At 47.5% G+C, this 22,557-nt stretch overlaps 1 long non-coding RNA gene and 1 pseudogene across 1 annotated transcript; one reads left to right on the forward strand and one right to left on the reverse strand.

The window, feature by feature from the left end:
- Positions 1 to 10,143: 10,143 nt before the first annotated feature.
- Positions 10,144 to 15,303, reverse strand: LOC106004290. The gene is made up of 3 exons (XR_001177254.2): positions 14,550 to 15,303; positions 14,277 to 14,354; positions 10,144 to 11,333 (listed from the first exon to the last, which is right to left on the reverse strand). It is a non-coding gene; the product is annotated as an uncharacterized LOC106004290 (long non-coding RNA).
- A 6,624-nt stretch (positions 15,304 to 21,927) lies between these two features.
- On the forward strand, positions 21,928 to 22,085 carry LOC123388522 (annotated as a pseudogene).
- The last annotated feature ends 472 nt before the right edge of the window (positions 22,086 to 22,557 follow it).

Genomic DNA, 22,557 nt, shown 5'->3' on the forward strand with positions numbered 1-22,557 from the left:
GCCTCCTGCCGCTTTGGAAGCGTAAGCGTTTCCGGTCTTAAGCGCTTCCAGAGCCCAGGGGCATGGGTGGGACATCCCTGGTTCCTGATCCTAGCAAGGGTTTCTCTTACAGCCGCCCCGGAGTAACCCCAGCGGTAGGGAACTCCTTTAACTCTTTTACTCCTGGGTCACTGATTCTCAAGCCTCTTAGTGCACAAGAATTTCTTGGGAGAGGCCGTAGTTAAACTAAAGATTTCTGGGCCCCTTCACATCCCTGACACACCGCATCTCCCGTGAGCTGAAGAATTCGCATTTTTTTAAAGATTTTACTTATAAGAGAGGGAAACAGGAGCAGAGGCGGGGCGGGGAGGGGCAGAAGGAGAGAGAGCAGTAGACTCTCCACTGATCCGGGAACCCCAGGGGTTCCATCCCAGGACCCTGGGATTATGACCTGAACCACCCAACCCTCCCTCCCCCGAAAATTCGCGTTTTATTTTATTTTGTATTTATTTATTAGATAAAACAGTGAGTGAACGCAAGGAACGGGCAGAGAAAGAGGGAGGAGCAGACTCCCTACCGAGCAGAGAGCCCCACCCAGGACTCCATTCAGGGAACTCAGGACCAAGACCCCAGCCTAAGGCAGACGTTAAACCAACTGAGCCAACCACGCGGTCCTCGCATATTGATAATCTTTCTTGGGCTTATGCCTTTGGTCTGTTCTTGCTGATCACATTGGCCTAGAGCTTTTTAGTTTCTTCTCTTGAAGACCCCAGCTTCGACCTTGCTACCCCGACCACTCCTCTCCTAACCGCGGCCACCACCAGAGGGCTCCTGGGTACTTGGGTCACGTCCGCGGCCCGCCTCTTGTCTTCCAGTTGGCTACACCGCTGGGGATCACATTTTCCCTCCTGGGTGAGTTGGCGCGAGGGGAGACGTCGTCCTCACACTGGTCCCCAGCTGGTGCCGCTGCTGTTGAGACACCAGACTTGAGTGCTAGGACTTCCCTGGTGGGCCGGGGACCCAGGAGAGAGACGCCTGCGGTTGTGCCCTCCAACCCCGGGCCAAAGTGGGTCGAGGGGAAGGCGCCCAGCCGCCACCAGCCCACAGAGGCCATAGCCCTGGTGACAGCTCCGTGGGGACGGGGATCCCGGGGCACGCCGATCCTGCTGGCTATTGTCCCCCGGGGTGCAGCTGGTTTCGGGGTCAGAAGGTCCAGGAACCTGACCCTGGCGTCCCGCCCAGGCTACCAGGAGCGAAAGGTTCCTGATGAAGACACCCCAGGAGTGACTCCGTCTGCCGCCAAGAGGTGCCCCCGCACCCCCACCCCAGGGCGCAGCCTGGTGGTCTCCCTCCTGCGCTAGTGGCTTCTGTCCCTGGGCCCCGGGGAACCGTCAGGCGGCGCCTGGAGCTTTGCCACCGCTGAGATGCGCACCCTGGAGCAGGTCCTAGCGCTGTTGGGGTCCGAGCGGCTCCTGGCCCTCCTGTCCCGGGAGATCCACAGCCCGGTGCAGAAGCTGCTTCCGCAGAGCCTCGAAGAAGCTGTGCCTCCTGCCCCGTCCACGCAGAGAGCTTGCGAGATGAGGGAATCGGTCAGGCGGACAGACAGCGAGAGCGGGCTTTTACATGGTTTGGGTTGGTCCCGAAGACTGAGACACCGCGGACTCTTACTTCCCAGTTCGGGTTTTCTGGATCGCCCCGAGGCGACCATACTTGGGCCAGTGGGTTTTTGTGGTTCCATCTGGGACTTGGAGCCTCCAGATTTGCGCGGGGCGCAGAGGGAGCGCGAAGAGCGCCTGTCCCCGCGGGGAGGCGCTGTTGCGGCGGCAGTCGTGGCGGTCGGCTGGACTTGGAGCCCAGGGGTCGCGATCCCGGCTCTCGAGGCCCCTGGCGGTGGGACTTTGGGCAGGTTACTGCCCACCACCCCCTTGGGCCTCACTTCCCCGTGGCTCAGAGGCTCCGGGAAGGTTTGGAGGACGGAAAGGGGAGCAGCGTGTACGTTGGACGACCCTGCCGGTGTGTAGCTGGTGCTTCCAACTTGCCGTCCTGCCGTGCTGGCCGCGCCCGGAGACCCGCGCCTCGGGAGGCTGAGGCGGGAGGACCGGGGAGCCCGGCAGCGGGCGCGGCGCTGCTCGGGTGTGCGGGCGAAGCGCGCAAGTTCGCCGTCGCTCTGGCTAAGCTCCCGGGAGCCGGAGGCCGCCGCGTGGCCTGGGGAGGGGTGAAGCCGACCGGGTCGGGGACGGAGCGGGTCCAGCTTGGCGTGGGGACCGGCAGCGGCCCCTGCCCGTGAGCAGCCTCCGCATCCAGCCTGGACAGCACAGGGAGACCCGTCCCGGAACGAACGCAGCCTTCGCTGCGGTTCTGTTAGGGACAGCGGTCTGGTCCGCCCGCGGGGCCCGGTCTCCGCTGACGGGGAAGTCAGAAAAAACCGTTTGGCCCTGAGGCTCGAGATCAGCTTACCTTGCAGTGAGGCAGGGGAGCAGCGGGAAAGGCGGGGGGAGGGAAAGAGGGCGTGCAGGACAGCAGATGGGGGGGGTGTCCTGCGAAGGGGGTCCCCCCACGCCCTCCACTCACAGCCACATACACACATTTTCACTCACCCTGTTGTTTAAACTGTTCTTGTTCTCTTGTTGAATGCGAAGGGACAAACTGTGGTCTTAAGATTGTATTTATTTATTTGAAAGAGAGAAATCACGAATGAAGGGGAGGGGTTGCTGAGGGAGAGGGAAAAGCAGACTCTCCGAGGGGCTGCATCCCAGGACCCTGAGCTTGTGACCTGAGTGGAACGCAGATGTTTGCCGACTGAACCACTCAGGCGCCCCCAACCCGTGGTCTTCTATTGAAGGTCTCCCCGAAATCTCTCTTAAGAATTTCCCTTGCTTTGGGGCCCTTTTCTGGTGATAAGTGATGGCAGATTGACTTCTGATCAGAATCAACAGGCCAGGAACAGAAATCCTTTTGAAGGAAACTATGCCTCAGGGAAGAGCATGAAGGTCACTGAGCTTCCAGCTGGAGCCAGTGGACACTCAGGGGAGCTTGAAGTCTGGAGGAGTTGCTACTTTTTGCTCACTAGATCCAGTCAGCTTATCTTCACCAGTCCTAGTCCTTTGTGATATCTTGTGGAAGGAAGGTTGACCAAGTTCCCAGGAAATAAAGCAGGACACAGGATTAGAAAGTTGAGATATCCGTACAGTGGGTTGATGAAGATATATTGCTGGCCTTGCCAGTTGACCTCAAATGGTTTCTGTTGTTTTTACTAACAGTTATTGAGGAATCAAAGAAGCATTAGCCAGATCACTAGAGGCATAGCAGCTACCAGGTTATCTGTTTATTTGCTCCAGCAATGAAATTGATGTGGGAAACAAAGGTAGAAGAAAAATTATGAGATTCCCTTACTACCTATAGCCCACTGACAAGTCCTTGAAAGAGGCAGAGTGACATTCCTCTACGGACTCAACTGCCTTAATGTTGATACTTTGCTAAGGGCAAAAGGCAGGCTTAGCCTGACCTCCCCATCAACACAACCACCAGGGTCCTCTAAGTCTACTTTAACGTATAAAAATTGCTTTGGAAACTTCCTTTATCTCTGAACCCCCCGAGATATGTTTTGGCAATCATTCCTCAATCATATGGCCCACCAATATACATCTGAAGGGTCTCGTGACTAAGGTTTTATTCGACAGTAATAAATGATCTTTTCCCAGCAATTGCTAGCCCCCTCAAGGTGCTGGAAACCTTGCTTCCAAAATTCCTTAGAGACTTGCGATATCCCTAAGCCCCTCCCAACTTGGAAGTCCATAATGGACCACTCCTCAGGACCTCAGTGCGGCTCTTTCTGCCCATGGGTTTGTCCCCGTGCTTTAATAAAATCACCTTTTGCACCAAAGATCTTTGCACCAAAGAAAGAATTCTTTCTTGGCCATCTACTCCAAACCCTAATAACATCTTTCCTTTATCAAAATCACATCTGAAACAGTAGCTACAACTGGAGTCCCCACCTGCTTAAGTTTACAATAAAGCACTGTGTCCCTGAGATCGCCACCCCCCAGCCAAAACCAAGAGTGGGGCGCTTAACCTTCTGTGAAGGAGCCCCAAGATATATTTGTTTTCTATGCGAGCTAAATATGCAAGGTGACTAAATGGAATTTAAATAAAAGTTTGAAAAAGAAGAAAATGTGCAAGGTGACTTGGAGTGTAGCGGGAATCACCATTCTTGCATGTTTCAGGTCCTTGATGGCAGCGCTACCCTCTGAATCCCTTGAGGAATGTAGCGTGGCTTTTGGATTACTCATTTCCTAGGTAGTGGAAGTTCTAGGTTTCCACTTGCCCTTTCTTACCATAAGAGCTGTCACTCCACAGGTCAGGGAACCAATGTGGGTATCCTGCCAGTTGCTGAGTATATCTATTCCAGTTACAGTCTGGAACTGGGGAAATAGGAGAGGGTGAGTTTGGGGACTTAATGGGCCCACGGTGAGTCATGACTGCACTACAATTCCACTGATCACCTGACCTCAATGAGCCCCCACTCAGATGGGGGCGGGGCGCAGCAATGCCTGGAATTAGCGCCAGCTCTGGGACAGTGTTCACTACCTCCCCACAAATCTGGTTATTTCCTTCTCCCTAATGCACCGTGACCCTGGTAATGGGCCATAGGTCCCTTTGGGAGAAGGCTGGCTGAAAGATCTCCGGTATGTGTCTCCAGGCACCTGGGTGGCTCAGTCGTTAGGTGTCTGACTCTGGCTCAGGTCATGATCCCAGGGTCCTGGGATCGAGCCCCTCATTGGGCTCACCGCTCAGCGGGAAGCCTGCTTCTCCCTCTCCCGCTCCCCCTGCTTGTGTTCCCTCTCTCGCCATCTCTCTCTCTCTCTCTGTCAAATAGTTAAATAAAATCTTAAAAACAAAAACAAAAACGGGGCGCCTGGGTGGCTCAGTGGGTTAAAGCCTCTGCCTTCAGCTCAGGTCATGATCTCAGGGTCCTGGGATCAAGCCCCGAATCGGGCTCTCTGCTCAGCAGGGAGCCTTCTTCCCCTTCTCTCTCTGCCTGTCTCTCTGCCTACTTGTGATCTCTGTCTGTCAAATCAAAAAATAGAGTCTTTAAAAAGAAAAAAACAAGAAAAACAAAAAACAGTATGTGTCTCCAGCTGTGTAGTGAGATCTTTCTAAAGAGGACCTGGCCTCCCTTTCATCGAGGGATTTCGGGTCTATAAACAGACTCAAAGGGGCGCCTGGGTGGCTCAGTCAGTTAGACATCTGCCTTCTGCTCAGGTCACGATCCTAGGGTCCTGGGATCAAGCCCCACATCAGGCTCCCTGCTCAGCGGGGAACTTGCTTCTCTCTCTGCCTGCCACTCCCCTGCTTTTGCTCTCTCTCTCCCTCTCAACCTGACAAATGAAAAAAATCTTTTAAGAAAATAAAAATAAAATAAACTGGCTCAAATCTGGGAGTCAATTGAGGGGCCATGACTCTGTTTTGATGATTGAGATTAGATTTAAGTGCACTCTACCAGACACTCTTCCATTTAAACAGCTCAAGTGAGAATTTGGTAGACTCCCATGGGTTTCTCTTCAAGGGACACCACAATCAGCTATGACAAAATGCTAATCACTGGATTTTGGTGGAGAGTATACTCTGTGCACTGTCCAAAGTTGGGGAAGGTTTTGTTTTAAAAAATCATGGTTCCTTCTCACCCAGGGACCCACAAAAAGGGAAAAACCCCATAAAACAAGACCCATGAACCTTATGATCACAAGCGCATTGAAGCACAGGGAAGACTAACCCTTCCATCTGCTTCCATGCACCAAGTACAGGAAGCGAGTCACAACTGTCAAAACATCGCCACTAGCTCTGCAAAGGGGTCACCGCTTCTGTTTCCTTTCACTGGGACGGTCTCCACTGTCTCCATGTCACTTTTCCACCGCTATGCGGCCCGAAGTGGAGCCCAGCCCCTCCGGGAAACACCAGATGCTGAGAAGAGTCTGGATCCCCACTTCCTGGCGCTGGACTTGTGTGAAGCCCATCTGCTGGCGGGGGAGGGACGTTTGCTGCTCCTCTTTGTAACATAGCACCCACCAGCTGGGGTGTGCATTCTTGACTTCACTTTCCTGTGCACCCCAGATCCCTTTCTGGGTACACGGCTTTTTATTTTTTTCCTCCTGGAGTTTCCCAGTCACATGTAGTTCTATTGCATATGGACACATAAAAATTAGGATCTTGTAATCATATCAAACTCAGGCTCCAAGGAGTCACCTCTCCTCCACACTGTCACCTCCCCCCAGGCAAACCTGCCCGTGTCATCCAATGTCAGTTGCTCTTCCTGGAGGCCTTGTGCCTTGAGCCCAGAAGAGTGAGGAGCCCCAGGCACTGGAGAGGCAGTAGAAAGGCACCTCAAGGGGAGCCCTCGCCTGGCCCCCAATCTTGCGCCCCTGCTGGCAACTGTCTCAGGCAGAGCTGTTCTCTGCTGCCTGCATCACAAAACATCACATGTAAAACACTCAGCACAAAACAGTAAAATGAAATGAATAAAAGAGAAAAGTAAAACAGCACAGAGCCTGGTGCGCACACGTGTGTGTGAGCTGACTGGGGGCAGATCAAGCTGGCAGATCTTTCTTCTAAGTCCCTGCCCCTGGGGTCAGGGTAAGATAACACTGGCAGGACCTTCAGGGAATAACCTGCCGTGGGAAGTCAGGATGGATGTCCTCCCATTCTCTCCTGGCTGGATTTCAAACAGCAGGTCCAAGCCCCTTCCTCTAGGATCCTGTGACATCACTGCAAGGGACAGCTAAGTTTTTTATATTCTTACTTGGGCATCACATACTATGCACTTTTATGCTCTAATATTCCTGTAAAATAAACCAGAACAAATCTCAACTGGTTTGATATAAAAGCGAGATCGATGCCGAGGACAATAAAGATCCGTGTCCCTTAAGACCCAGTGGACACAAGAGAGTATCTGGGAGACATGAACGGACCCTGCAGGAGAGCCATGCCCCTTGTGGCACGGGTAGCAGGAGAGGATGGCAGGAGGCTCCTGGGCAAAGAATTGGTACCACATTTATATAACATTGGAAACAAAGCCCTAGTAGCAGATCTAGGGCAGGAGGTGGAAGACGTTTTATAAAAACAAAAATCACTGGATTGTTTGATTTTTTTCAAGAAGTTACATTATCTAAACATTTTTACAGCAGCAATTAAGGAATGTATAGATCCAAACATCATAATCAGATATTTGAGGTTTTAGGGGTGCCTGGGTGGCTCAGTCGGTGAAGCTTCTCCCTTCAGCTTTGGTCTTGATCCAAGAGTCCTGAAATGCAGGCCCAACCGGGTTTGGGCTCCCTGCTCAGTGGGGATTCTTGCTTGACCCCCTTCCTCTGTCCCCCACCCCACACCCCCCCCACACTCTTTCTCTCTCTCCTCAAATAAATAAATAAAATCTTTTTTAAAAAAGAAATTTGAGGTTTTAGACTCAGCAGCATTTTAAAAAGAGGTTAGAAAGATTACTGTAGAATCACAGTATCCACACACAGTTTTAGAATGTGCAAAATCACCCCAGAGGTTTAAGAGTTACAACTTCTCAAAACATTTCCCAAGGCGTTGAAATAACTAAGTCTCAATTTATATTACAGGAAGACCTACTAGCAAATTGCTTAGCAATAGAGGAATTCCTGACTCTGAATGTCAGGAGCTCAAGAATATCAAGAACAGCTGAAGGGAGGGGAAATGCATGTATTTTGAAACATATTTTAGCCTTCAATCTAGCTTGCAAGCACTTTTAATAAAAACTCACTTCCTTTCTTGGAAGGAGGTCTCATTTCTTTCTGATAATATGATTTGTTATAAAGAGTGAATTATAGGGGCGCCTGGGTGGCTCAGTGGGTTAAGTCTCTGCCTTCAGCTCAGGTCATGATCCCAGGGTCCTGGGATGGAGCCCTGCATCGGGCTCTCTGCTCAGCGGCGAGTCTGCTTCCTCCTCTCTCTCTGCCTGCCTCTCTGCCTACTTGTGATCTCTGTCTGTCAAGTAAATTACTTCCACAAGAGTAAAGACATAAGATTACCACTTGCCTGGTGGTAACACATAGTCGGTGGGCAGAGTATGGCTTAGGAAAGTTCAAGTGTGTCACACAATGGTTGCTGATGAAAAATATTCAGACGACCCCAAAAAGAAACCTGATAAATCTTTCAATGAACATTAACATCCTCAGTTTATTCCTCAACCTCATGAAGAGTATCTGTGAAAAATCCATAGCTTAATGGTGAAAGAATAAATGCTTCACCACCCCCCATGATCAGAAGTGAGACCAGGATATTTTATAGATTTCCCCATTCTATGAATGGAATCATACAAAACGTGCATTTTGTTTCTGGCTTATTTCGCTTAGCACAATGTTTTTGAGGTTCATCCATCTTGTAGCATGGATCACTATACCATTCCCTTGCATGTCCAAATAATATTCCACTGTATGGTTATACAATTTGTTTATCCAATAAGCATTTGTTGGACATATGAGTTGTTTCTTCTATTGGGCTATTACGAATAAGGGTAAAATTCACATTTATATGCAAATGTTGGTGTAGACATATGTTTTCATTTCTCTTAGATATATACTAGGCCATTGGGAACTCTATGTTTACTTGTTTGAGGAACTGCTAAATTGTTTTGCAAAGTGTCTGCACCATTTTACATTCCTGTAATGTTTGAGGGTTCCAGTTTCTCCATATTCTCTCCAGCACATGTTAATTTCTGTTTTTTGTTTGTTTGTTTGTTTGTTTTTGGCTAGCCTAGGGAGTGTGAAGTTATACCTTATTGTGGTTTGGATTTGCATTTCCCTAGTAACTAATGATGTTGAGCATCTTTTCATGTGCTTGTTGGCCATTTGTCTATCTTCTTGGAGAAATTTCTATCCAAGTCCTTTGCCAGTTTTTAAATTGGGGTTTTGATTTGTTGTTGTTGTTGTTGTTATTCAGTTGTAAGAGTTCATTATATATGCTGGATATTAGGATAATCAACTGATTTTTGCCAAAGACACCCAGACCATTCAGTGAAGAAAGGAAAATCCTTTTAATAAATGATCCCAGGACATCTGGGTAAACACATGCAAAAGAATGAAAAGACTCTTACCTCACACCATAGACAAAACTTAGAATGGATCAAAGACCTAAATGTAGTAAATAATTAAAAATTTTTTTAATTAAATAATAAAAAAAAAAACAAACTATAAAACTCTTAGGAAAAACATAGAGGTGAATTTTCATGACCTTGGGTTTGGCCCTGGTTTCTTACCTACATTCCAAAAGCACAACTAACAAAAGAAAACAAACAGATAAATTGTGCTTCATCAACGATTTTACAATTTTTGCATCAATGGACAGCAGGAGCCCCAAGGAGATGTGAAGTAGGTGGTGTCAGTTGCTCTGGGGCGTCCCGAGTGCCACCCGCTGCTCCAGGTCGGGGACCTGTGCGCACAGCTGTGCGCCCACGCCGCCTGGCACCAAAAGGTCCATGGCCACGGCTCTCTGCGCCACGCGTCCCGTCGCTCGAGGTGGCGGCTGTGGGACTTGTCCCAAGCGCCCGTCGCGCCTCTCTTTGTTGTGAGCCGCGCGACAGCGGGTGCGCAAAGCCGCCCCTCCCGCGACCCCGGAGGCCAAGTCAGACGGCGGCGGCACAGGGGACAGGCCCGGGGAGGTGACTGCATGTGGAGGGCTGCAGCGGTTGCTCTTAACCGCCGGTGGGAGGGACACGGAGGAGCGGGCGTCCCGAGCTGCGGGCAGGCGCCTGTGGGGATGGTGGAGGACTGTGCCCGCCCGGTAGGGGGCACAGGGACTGGAATCATTCCCCGCCTCCCGGGACAGGGGAGCCCACGGCTGCGCTGCTCCCACGGCTCTGCCCTCGCTCGGGTGCCCTGGTCGTCGCCCCCTCCCATCCCCCGCGTCCCCACGGCGCACGACGGCCCACTTCTGCACGCCCACGTCCTCACTCAGCCCCGCACATTCTCCGCTGCCAGCTGCCGCCCACCAGGCTTTACCCCACCCTGCCGAGGGGGTCCCCCAGGGGACAGCGAGAAGATCCAGTTGCCTTCAGGACTCTTGGAGTGTACTGTATTGGAGAACTGGTTCCCAACTCAGATTCAGCTGCTCAAAAGTCAATACTTGAGAGACAAGTGATGGTGGGAAAGGAAAGGTTGCTTTATTCAGGAGGCCAGCAGCCTGGGAGATAGCGGGCAGAAGTCTCAAAGACCATCTTCCCCATCCAGGAGGAGCCTGACCATTTTCAAAGAGAAGACTCAGGAAAAGGGGGTGGGGGCGAAGCTGTGCACGGGAGAAGCAGACAGACTTGGACAGACTTGCTGGCACCAGCCCGAGCTGTTTTCCCAGGCCAACAGGCCTTATCTCCTGGGAAAGTCTGGTCCTTCACTCCTCAAGGCCAGCGGTCTGCAAATCTCAAGGAAAGAGGTTAGTTCCACCACACACCAAGGGGCTTAGGTCAGTAAGCAAGGAGCCCCTAAGCTTAAGGCAAGTTCACCCCTAAGACTGGCTGGAGTGTGCTGTTACAATGGGACATTGCCATATTCAAATGCCCAGTGCTCTAAATTCTTTTAAATAAAATAGAGCCAGCAAAGAAGTAATGCTGTAGTTTCTAAATGATAGTCTCATGAGCCTCAGAATTTAAAATATGGGTGTCCTCAATTTTCCAAGGGCTTGAACCCTGTTGTCAGACAATGTGTTTCACCAGGGTAGCGACTAGGTTTCCCAGGGGGCCACACCCAGGCCTAGGGACGGGAGTCTCGGCTCTGGAAGGACCCACTTCTGCATCACCATTCCCTGACTCTTGTTTCAGGTTAAGGTGGACGAGATGGGACCTGCTATGGGATCTCACCACCTCCCAGGCCGGGAGAGCCCCAGCATTCCGCATTACCAGGCACGGAATCCCCAGAGTAACTAACCCAAGAAAGCTGCTTGGTCATAAAAACGTGTCAAACCATGGGAGTGAAAATGCAGCTTTTATTTGAACAGCTGAAGCAAGGCTATTGTTATTCTAAACCGGTTTTTTGCATTTTCCAAAATTGCACGGAGGCATGAGCACATAGGTTATGTGATTTTTTGGCAAGGGCCACCTCCACTCTGGTGCGGCTCGCGTCAGCATCCACAGCCACTTGGACAGATCCAGATCATTTCTGTGGCTCCCTAACTGCCTACCGAGTAAAAAGCTCAGGACGTTTTTGGAGCCCAGGGTGGGTTTTAAGTATTCGTCTGCCTTCCTCTTGATGCTCGGGATGGGTATGCTGGGACGGACTTCAGAGCATACCCTCTCCATGACTCGTTGGCGCTACGGATGGCTTCACAAAGAGCACAATGGAGGAAGCCTGAAAAAGATGAGTTGATCCAGTGAGCCCAGGGGTCCCTTCCCCTGGCCACCTCCCGCCGCACACATTGTCCCAAGTCGTCGGAGGCACCATCTGTCTGGGAAATGCCAACCTTGTCATTTCTTCCCTTCTGTTGTGTACATGGGTCTGTGTCTAGAATCTGTTCAGCTCCACTGGCATATTTTCAGTTCCCGTTTTAACTGCTAACTAAGTCCGGTGTAGATTTTTGTAAGCTCACCATCACAGCTAACCCCACATAGGTTCTCCTCTATTGAATTGAATAATCAGCTCGTTTTATTTCATGGCAAATGAAACCTGGTGGGATTCATGACTGTGCTGAATTCGTGGATTTATTTTGGGGAAAATTTAGAGGATCACAACAATGCATTTTCCTCTCCAGCAAGAAATGGTATTTTTTTAAAAGATATTTATTTATTTGTATGTGTGTGTGTGTGTGTGTGAGAGAGAGAGAGAGAGAGAGAGAGAGAGAGACGGGGTGGGAGGCGGGGAGGAGGAGGAGCAGAGGGAGAGGGACAAGCTGACTCTACACTGAATGTGAAGCCCTAACCGGGGCTCGATCCCACAACTCTAAGATCACGACCGAGCTGAAACCAAGAACCAGACACTCAACAGACTAAGCCACCCAGACATCCCCAAGAAATGGTATTGTTAGCATCAAAACAGTTGGCTCGCTAAAAAGCTTCATGCATATTTCCCTCTATTTTTTTTTTTTTTAAATCAGGGGCACCTGGGTAGCTCAATCAGCTAAGCTTCTGATTTCAGCTCAGGTCATGATCTCAGAGTCCTAGGATGGAGCCCCACATCAGGTTCCCCATGAGGAGTCTGTTTGTCCCTCTTCCTCTCCCTCTGCCCCTCCCCCTGCTCATGCTCTTGCTCACTCTCTCAAATAAATAAATAAAATCTCTTAAAAATAAAATAATAAAAAAATAAAATTCACATGTCTTATGGCTAGTATGAGCTGCATATATTATTTCATATTTTATTCTTGGAAAAGTATACAATATCTTCTTTTTTTAAAAAATAGATTTTATTTATTTATTTGAGAGAGAGAGAGAGAGAGGGCATGCTGAGGGAGAGGGAGAAGCAGGCTCCCCACTGAGCAGGGAACCCGATGTGGGGTTCAATCCCAGGACCCCAGGATCATGATCTGAGCTGAAGGCAGCAGGTTAACAGACTGAGCCATCCAGGTGCCCTCCAGTATCTTCCTTCATGTCTTTAATTTGTATCTAACCTTAGTTTTTGGTAAAACCTCTAGGTGAATGATTTGGCGATTCCAGAAACATTTATTTAAGAAGACAAAGGCAATTTTTCAAGTTTCCTTATGTAAATAAAATCTAATATCTCAATAATATGAAATAAGATTCAGCTATTAAAAAGGGTAAAGAAGGGGGCTCCTGGGTGGCTCAGTCGGTTAAGTGTCTGCCTTCAGCTCGGGTCATGATGCCAGGTCTTAGGATCAAGCCCCACATGGAGCCCCACATAGGGCTCCCTGCTCAGCAGGGAGTCTGCTTCTCCCTCTGCCCCTCCCCCTTGCTCGTGCTCTCTCTCAAATAAATAAAATCTTATTTAAAAAAGAGTAAAAGGGGTCCTCTATGTACCCACAAGGAAACAATCTCCAAGAAGTAGTCATTGAAGGAAGAAACTTGAAAAACAGTGTCTTATGCCCTCTGTTTGTTCTTCACAGAGTCATCTATACAGATAAAAGTCAATGCAAAGAGTAAGATCTGAAAAGTTTACAGCAAGCTGCTAATGCTGGTTCTTCTGGTGCAGGGCTGTAAGATGCTGGAGCACAGGAAATGAAGGGGTTATGAATTACTCCCTATAAATGCAATTCTTGTATTTTCTCCAACAAGAATGCAAAAATACGTGTAAGTGAGTTCTGCAAATTTCTTTAAGTAGAACAAGATTCCTCAGAAGCATAAGCTTAAGACAAAGATGTCAACACCAGAGTTGTTCTCCAAGGTTGCTCTGCTTGTTTCCTCCAAGGGAAGGGCACTGGAGCTCAGAAGAAAGGCACCAAAACCCAAATCAAATAAACAGGGAACCAACCTGTAAATGGAGTTCAAGGCTAGAGAGCTGACCTAGCCAGGAAAGATTCCCCACCCTTGTCTGTGACTCCAAGAAGTTTCACTCTGGAGGGAGTAAAGAGGTTTTGACACCCACTGTCTGGTCTGTTTCGCACAATAGCTCATTTAACGTCTCCCAACGTTGGTGGGTGCGGCTGTCACACCCATTTACCCAGGAACCGAGGCCCAGGAAAGGTATGGAACCAGCCCAAGGTCTCATAGCTAGCCTGTGGCACAACCAGGATAGGAAGCCAACCGGGCTGGCTTCAGAGCCCCATCCTTCCACGCTTTCAGGATGCTTGCCCTTGATCCTCATGGAAGTCAAGGAGACAATTCCCATTGTATCTTTACATGGTCTTTCAATTCCCAGAGTATCTTTACATGGTCTATCTGGGATGGGAAGAAACCAGGACAACTGAGAATTCCCTGCCACTCTGTGCCTGAGTCTTCAGCTGTTAGGTGAGACTGAGTGGGGCAGCCAGTGGGGAGGCAAATCACATCTCATAATAGTCATTTGCGTCCCTCAGTGCAGTAGCTCTACAGCAAACACAAAATCCCGTCCTCCCCATCAGTCCTCCAGCATCCTGTGAAAACCCATGTCCTACCTCCAGACAACACCCACACGGTCACACTCGAATGTCAACAATACAGCCGTGGGACTACTTGGCTGAGGTCCGTGCAATGGCATGTGCCATGGATGTGAACTGCCATTTAAAAAGCAGGAATCAAAAACTTACGACGTACTGTATGGTGACTAAAATAACGTAATAAAAAGATAAACAAATAAAAAAGAGGAAATCTAAGAGTCATGACCATGAGCTGGATCCAGAGATCGGGGAAGAATGGAGAATCCTACCTGGGACTGAGTTCCCTTGCCGCTCTCACTGGGTGATTGGATCTCGAGGCCAGAGTCACTGACCATTGCCCAGTGGACCTGTTGAAATGCATTGAACACCGTTAGGACAGTGTGGTGAGCCCCACAGGGAAAATGTTCACGGAGAGATTTTGCATCATCCGGCGAAGAGGTCTGACATAAGACAGAGTGGTGCATCGCAGGGAGCGGGTATGGAAATGGTACCCTAGGACCTGTAATAGCTGACCCCCCTTCCCGTGGCACTCCCCCACTCACCGTGTTCAGCCCTGAACCAGAAGTAACCCAGGTGGTGTTAGTCAGTGTCCATAGCCTGCCATTCATTGCATGTGGTCACAAAGTTTTGAGAACCATTGTGAGTCACCATGACTCCTCTCTGGGCACTTAACCAATCAGGCCCTGGGACTTAGAGAAAAGTAGAGGGAAAAAGAGGAAAGGGAAATCCCCCCCCCCTTCAGACCAGTTGTTACTCCTGGAGGAAACACAGTGACTGAGAACAGGCCCTGTGGGTCTGGGTAAAACACAGCCAGCCCATGCCGTGTTTTCATCTGCCTCACAAAATAAATTGACCTGATGCCCCCCTCACCACCACCCCTGCCAGCACTGCTGGGTGATAGTTGCAAGGATGATTGACTCTTGCCCACGGGAGTAAGATGTTGCTGCGTGAAGCGGTTAGGAACCTAAGCTCAGCGGACAGGACAGGACAGAACTCCTGATTCTCAGGATTATTGGGGAAAAGCACTCATAGCACCCCTGTGACACAACCAAGGGGTTAATTCAAACTTGACTTAGGCCTGGGCTCCTTAAAGCCAGTAAAGCAATCATTGCCATAAAGGAGGACCCTAACTTTAGATAGAGAGCAAACTGGGGTGCCTGGCTGGCTCAGTCGGTAGAACATGCAACTCTTGATCTCAGGGTTACAAGGTAGAGCCCAACGTTGAATACAGAGTTTACTTTAAAAAAGAAAACCTGGGGCGCCTGGGTGGCTCAGTGGGTTAAGCCGCTGCCTTCGGCTCAGGTCATGATCTCAGGGTCCTGGGATCGAGTCCCGCATCGGGCTCTCTGCTCGGCAGGGAGCCTGCTTCCCTCTCTCTCTCTCTCTCTCTGCCTGCCTCTCTGCTTACTTGTGATCTCTCTCTGTCAAATAAATAAATAAAATCTTAAAAAAAAATTTAAAAAAAAAAAAAGAAAACCTGGATACAGAGGGAAATTTTTTTTTAAGATTTTATTTATTTGACAGAGAGAGACACAGTGGGAGAGGGAACACAAGCAAGGGGAGTGGGAGAGGGAGAAGCAGGCTTCCAGAGCCTGATGCGGGGCTTGATCCCAGGACCCTGGGATCATGACCTGAGCCAAAGGTGATATACTTAACGACTAAGCTACCCAGGCACCCCTACAGGGAGAAATATTAAAAATCTGAAAGAGGGGAGTCTCTGGGTGGCTTAGTCGGTTAAGCAGCGTCTGCCTTGGTTCAGGTCATGGTCTCAGGGTCCTGGGATGGAGCCTACATCAGGCTCCCTGCTCAGGAGGGAATCTGCTTCTCCCTCTCCCTCTGCCCGTCTCCTCATGCGCTCTCTCTCTCTCAAAAATAAATAAAAATCTTAAAAAAAGATTTTCCCTCTCCTCCACTCCTCCACTTCACCCCCATTCGCTCTCTCTCTTTCTCTAAAAAAAGAAAAAGAAAACAGAGAGGTTCATAGTTTGACCCAACTGGAAATCTAACATTTACTAGAAAAAAATATATATATATGTATATATATAAAATTAAAGGATGCTGATGGACTTTTATGTTCTGGGCTTGGAATGAAATTTATCATCAGCTGGTGAAACTTCACGGCCTTAATCAGTATTGGGACTCAAAGTACAATTGTACCTGGGAATCTCACTAAATGTAAGCAAAGTACCTCCATACTCTTAGGGTAGTTACCAAACATAAAATACAGGCAAATAAGTGTTCCATGGTCAAAAGTCCCATTGCCCTCAAATATCCCATAGTGGGCATGGACACTCTGACCCACTGAGTAAAAAATTAGAATTAAGTCTTTGTCGCTTACAATTGGCTTGACAAAATGGAACCCCATGGAACTCCCCTCTCCCCTGCCTGAAATAGTTGATGAAGGCCAATATGAATTAAAATAGGGCCTTAGTATTGGAAGCTATTATGCATGACCTATTTATAGAAGTCATAATTCTCCCTGCTGCCTCTCTATGGAACAGTCCACCCTGGCCTGTTCTTAAACTTAGAAAAAAAATGAATGGCACTCCACGGTGGGAAGAATCCATTCTCTTGCCTTTCCAGCTTCTAGAGGCTGCCCACATTTACTGGCTAATAGTTCCTACCACTCCAACCTCTGCTTCTGTCCTCACAGCTCCTTCTCTGACTCTGACACAGCTCTGACTCCGACACGGCTCTGACTCCAGTCACAAACCTCTCAGCACCCACAACATTAAAAAAACAAAAACCCTGCAACATCTTTTAGTCACTTTTGGTTTGTGGAAACAGCATATTCCTCATTTTAAAACTTCATTTTAAAAAAATAAAAATAAAGGGTGGCTCAGTCAGTGGTTAAGCATCCAACTCTTGATCTCAGCCCAGGTCTTGATCTCGGGGTCATGAGTTCAAGCGCCTCATTGGGTTCCATGCTGGGCATGAAGCCTACTAAAAAAAAACATATATAATAGTAAGATAAATACATAAAAATTTAAAAATGAAAATTGTATTTATGCCCATTTATGCTGATACTTTCAAATAAGCGCACTTTGAATGCAGTGCCCTCTAATACAAGACCCCAGAATCTGTCCAAATTGCAATACAGTGGGCACTCCTATTAGTGCCCTCCCCCACAGAGGCCCTTTCACTGTAGAAGATTTAGAATAGTTTTTTGTTGTTGCTGTTTTTTGTTTTGATTTGTTTTTTACTGCTTGCAGTCTCTGGACCATATGTGAGTCCATGATCTTCTAATGCAAGCATGTGGCTCCATGCTACGTGCTATAAGAGGGCCAATCAGCGGCCACATAGTGGGCTGTCCCGGAAATAGGCCCTGAGCCTATGACTCTCCATATCCAGCTATCAATTATGCCTTGGGTCATGGAAGCAGCACCCCGCAAGCTGGGCAGACACCAAGATCTCCTTGCTATGTGGTACAGCCAAATCTGGTCCCTCTGGCATATCCTACCTGCAGGAGAGGGTGGCACTCTTGGCCTTCACTCTCTTCCCAGAAGCCATAGTGCTGAAGTAGGTCATCCTTATCATGGAACCCTTGACCTAATGCGGAAGCCCATGGGATCAGCTGGCTGAAAGGCAAAGGGAATTTACACACCTTATCACCACCATCGTATGCAGCGGAACTTGACCAAGAAGATTCTCACAAGGCTGAGAATAAACACATTTGATCAAACTTCAGACAGTTGCCTTAGGCTAGATGGCCTTGCCAATGATCTCCTGAATCTGCTAATTATCACAGGCTCTTTGGCCATTGCCAGTGGTCTGGCCATCTGATCCAGCCAATGGCTGCAATAAGAAGTTCTTATCTAGGGTTTCTGACATCAGGGTAAAGAATTCTAGTAATTCCTTGCCTCACAGATGCCAAAAACATTAATAAAGTATCTAAGGCTCATTCAACATTTGAAGATTGATTAATGTCATCCATCACATCAAGGAGACGGGGTGGCAACAGAAAACCTGGTCCCGGGGCACCTGGGTGGCTCAGTGGGTTAAGTGTCTGCCTTCAGCTCAGGTCATGATCTCAGGGTCCTGGGATCGAGCCCCGCATCAGGCTCTCTGCTCCGCGGGGAGCCTGCTTCCCGTCTCTCTGCCTGCCTCTCTGCCTGCTTGTGATTTCTCCCTCTGTGTCAAATAAATAAAGAAAATCTTTAAAAAAAAAAAAGAAAGAAAACCTGACCCCATACTGGAGGAGACAATGAAGAGCATCAGCCGCTCTAGCCAACTTGGGGTTTCATTGATCCTCTAGAGCCAATGGCAGGAGGAGGAAGGACAGCAAAGACAGTCTTTGCTGCAAGCCCTGTTATGCCCTGTCACAAAAGGCAGGTGACACTCAGATGGCATTGCCAGGGAACAGTCCCCAGCCACAGATGTTGAGTTCTATAGTAGCGTCTATGGTGACACACGTCCAGTCATCTGGTTCTTCTAGAAACCAAAAGGCCTCCAGATGTGATGCCTGGGAATACCACTTGGTTTGTTCGTCCCTAGAGCTGACTTTACACTTGTTCCTTGGGAGCATGTCCTGGAAAGAAGTCATTCTCAGACACAATTAGCTGACATATATTCTGAAAACTATGCCAGGATGCTGGAGACACAATTTTGGGAAGGGACATAAGTCATCCTCCAGAGCTCACAGCGCAACATGGAGCACCAGAGGTGGTTCTAAAGCTAATGAAAGTGATACACAGGCTGGGGCCCCTGGGTGGGTGCAGTCGATGAAGCAGCTGACTCTTGGTTTCAGCTCAGGTCATGATCTCAGGGTCATGTGATCGAGCCCTGCATCAGGGTCCACACTCAGCTGGGAGTCTGCTTCAGATTCTCTTCCCCACTCCCTCTTCCTGCCATCCCACAGCTCATTCTCTCTGTCTCTGTGCACACAGGTCTATTTTTTTTAAGTTTTTTTAAATAAATAAATAATTTTTTAAAAAGTTATACATAGGGTAAGCTGACTTTTATCTTCTAAATTTGTCTTTCTGCATACCCTGATTTTTCTTCCAACTTTTAGGTTTTAAAGCTTTCAAACCTACAGAAGAATTAAGAGAATGGTATAGTAAACACCCATATACCATTTACCTAGACTCAGCAATTGTTCCAAGTTTACTGTGATTGACCCTCGGACTGTATAAGTTTGAACTGTGCACACAGGTCTACATATAAACAGTTTTTTTTTCCAAAAATACAGTATGGTGTAAATACAACACAGTATATAATACATATAACATACAAAATATGTGTTCATTGACTGTTTATGGTATCAGTAAGGCTTCTGGTCAACAGGAGGCTATTAGTAGTTAAGTCTTGGGGGAGTGAAGAGTATTAAAATTTTTTTTTATTTAGTGTAGTTGACACACAATGTTATATTACTTTCAGGTGTACAACATAGTGGCTGTTCACCACAGCATAAATACCACCTGTCACCATGCAAAACTATTATAAGATTAGTGACCATATTCTTTATGATGTGCTTTTTTTTTCACAGATTCCTGTGATCTATCCATTCCATAACTGGAAGCATGGATCTCCCACTCCCCTTCATCCATTTTTGCCCATCCCCTCACCTCCCACCCCTCCAACAAACATCAGCTTGTTCTATGCTTTTTGTTTGCTCAATTTTTTTGCTTTTTTAAATTGCACGTATGAGTGAAATCATATGGGATTTCTTTTGCAGTCTGACTTATTTCATTTTGGATAATACACTCTACGTCCTTTATGTTCGTAAATGGCAAGATCTCATCTTCTTTATGGCTGCATGATATTTCAATGTGCACATGAAACAATCTTCAACATCACTCAACATCAGGGAAATGCAAGTCAAAAACACAATGTGATATCACCTTACACCTGTTGGAATGGCTAAAATAAAAAAGACAAGAAATAACAAGTGTTGGTTAGGATGTGCAGGAAAGGGAACACTTGTGCACTGTTGGTTGGAATGGAAGTTGGCACAGCCACTGTGGAAAACACTAGGGAGTTTCCTCAAAAAATTAAAAATAGAAATACCATATGATCCAGTAATTCCACTACCGGGTAGTCAAGAGTCTTACTCAATTTTTTTAAAGATTTTATTTATTTATTTATTTGAGAGAGAGAGACAGTGAGAGAGAGCATGAGCGAAGAGAAGGTCAGAGGGAGAAGCAGACTCCCCATGGAGCTGGAAGCCCGATGTGGGACTCGATCCCGGGACTCTGGGACCATGACCTGAGCCAAAGGCAGTCGTCCAACCAACTGAGCCACCCAGGTGTCCCTTACTCAAATTTTTTATTACGCATTGAGGAGGGATGGTTGGTGCTCCAACCACCGTATTGCTGTTCAAAGATCAACTGTATATTTTGGTCTTCTCTCTCTCATTTTGTGCCTCTCCGTTTCTGTTTCTCTCATTCTCTCTCACACAAACATACCTTTATAGTTACAATTCTTCTATCAGCCCACAATTAAAATTCCCCAATTGTCTCAATATAATCTCCTTTGTACCTTGTTTCTAATCAAAACTATACAAAACATTTACTCGTCATTACTCTATAGTCTAATTCGACCTAGAAAACATCTGCACTTCTCCAGTATTTTTTTCTTACAACATAGTGATGTTTTTGAAAAGTTCATTATAAGTATAATTCCTAAATTTTGATTTGTTTGATTTTCTTTAGTATCAGACCAAAGTTAAACATTAAAGAGCCTCAAGATTTCTCCATTGTAATTGATGGAGAATATTCTGTTTATAATAAATAAGAAATCTAAGAGTGTGTAAATCCCTGATTTTCTTACAATCTTTTTACTCAGTGATTTTAGCATCCTTTAATGCTCTTTTCCTGAATAATTTTAAGGGTGGTTAAAAATGATGATGTTTCTAGGGTGCCTGGGTTGGTCAGTCAGTTAGGCATCTGCCTTTGGCTGGGGTCATGATCCCGGGGTCCTGGGATCAAGTCCTGCATGGGGAAATTCTCGCTCAGTGGGGAGTCTTCCTCTCCCTCTGTTGCTTCCCCTGCTTGTGCTCTCTATATCTCTGACAAATAAATAAAATCTTTTTTAAAATGGTGATATTTCTAAGGAGATCTTTTTCTTCTCCACCTGTTAGTTAACATTATTAGCTCATCACAGCTTAAACTTTCTGCACTTTTCATGAACCCTTCAGCTTAGAGATGTTGTGGAGGGATTCTGTTTGTTTGTTTAGATTTTGACCATTTGATTACTTTTGAATATGTCAATCTTCACAAGCTAGGACAGAATCAAACCACAGCAATCTAGTCTTCTTGGGGTCCAGGCCCCATCTTTCCCTCTTTAGTGGAGTGACAGGCTAAAACAAGGTGCTAAGAACAGAATTTTAATCTCTAAATAATACCTACTTATCTACATTTTCCCTCAGGAAACACCCCCGGCAAGGTCCAGTCATTAAAGGCAGGATACACAGAACATCTTGATCTACGAAGGACAGAATGACCCCAATTATACACTTGCCAATGGACCGGTAAACTAAATTAGAGGTGGGCAAGGACTGGCGAACAGAGAAAGTGTTTACATTTTGAAAACTGGCTCTGAAGTTTTAAAAATTGCCTGTTACCAGGGCATCTGGGTGGCTTAGTCGATTAAGCGTCAGACTCTTGATTTTGACTCTGGTTGTGATCTCAGGGTCGTGGAATCGAGTCCCGCATGAGGCTCTGTGCCAGGTGTGCAGTCTGCTTGAGCTTTTCTCTCTCTCCCTCTCCCTCCATCCCTGTCCCGAACCCCCTCTCCCTGTGTAAAAAAAAAAAAAAAAAAAAAAAAAAAAAAAAAAATTGCCAATTACCATCAAGAAGAAAGCAAGGAAAAAATATTGCAGATGTGTCTATGTGGATACTTGACTTTGCCAAAGTCTACCACTAGAACGCAAAGTTAGAGATGAGTGTCAGGGATCAGATGCTTAGATAGTTTCAAAATACACGCTTTGAGCAGTGGCAGTATCATAGCCAATGGGGTTTATCCAAGGCGTGGTTATTGCTAATTGAAAACTTTTTCCAAAATACAATCCTTAGTAATAAGAATTTGACCTACTGCATCCCTCCATCTGCCACCCGAACACATAATGACAGACCATAAGGACTATTTAAAAGAAATGCTCAAGTCTACAAAGGGTGGTGGAAGCCATACGTCCCACTACAAAATAACCTCCAACTTTCCTGTCAGAGTAACAGGGCTACTCTTCCGGAATGGACATTCCAAGTGGCCAAACTTGTCGGCTGCGTTCGCCAGGGCCGGGAGGTGAAAAATAGAGCTAAAAAGTGTCATCCGCTCAATGTAAAATCAGGGTCAGCTAACACCCTCAGAACAAGTTCAGAATCTGCCCATCATTTGTTAAACATTTGCAATAAAGGCCCTCTGTGCTATCTCAGGAGGGCTTTTCTTAAACTGAAGGTCAGTATAGTCTGTGCTGGAGAGCCTTAAGCATTTGGCTTTACTATTGGGGATTCCAGCAGCCAGGCTGGTTCGAGAAGTCATCCAACAGGGCTGCCTCGGCGACAGTCAGAGCACGCCAGCCAGCCCACCCTGAGCTCCTCATGGCTGCCCTAGGCC

The sequence above is a fragment of the Mustela putorius genome, unplaced genomic scaffold (genome assembly GCF_011764305.1).
Source record: "Mustela putorius furo isolate JIRA1106 unplaced genomic scaffold, ASM1176430v1.1 tig00003899_pilon_pilon_pilon, whole genome shotgun sequence".
In the NCBI taxonomy this organism is placed as follows: Eukaryota; Metazoa; Chordata; class Mammalia; order Carnivora; family Mustelidae; genus Mustela; species Mustela putorius.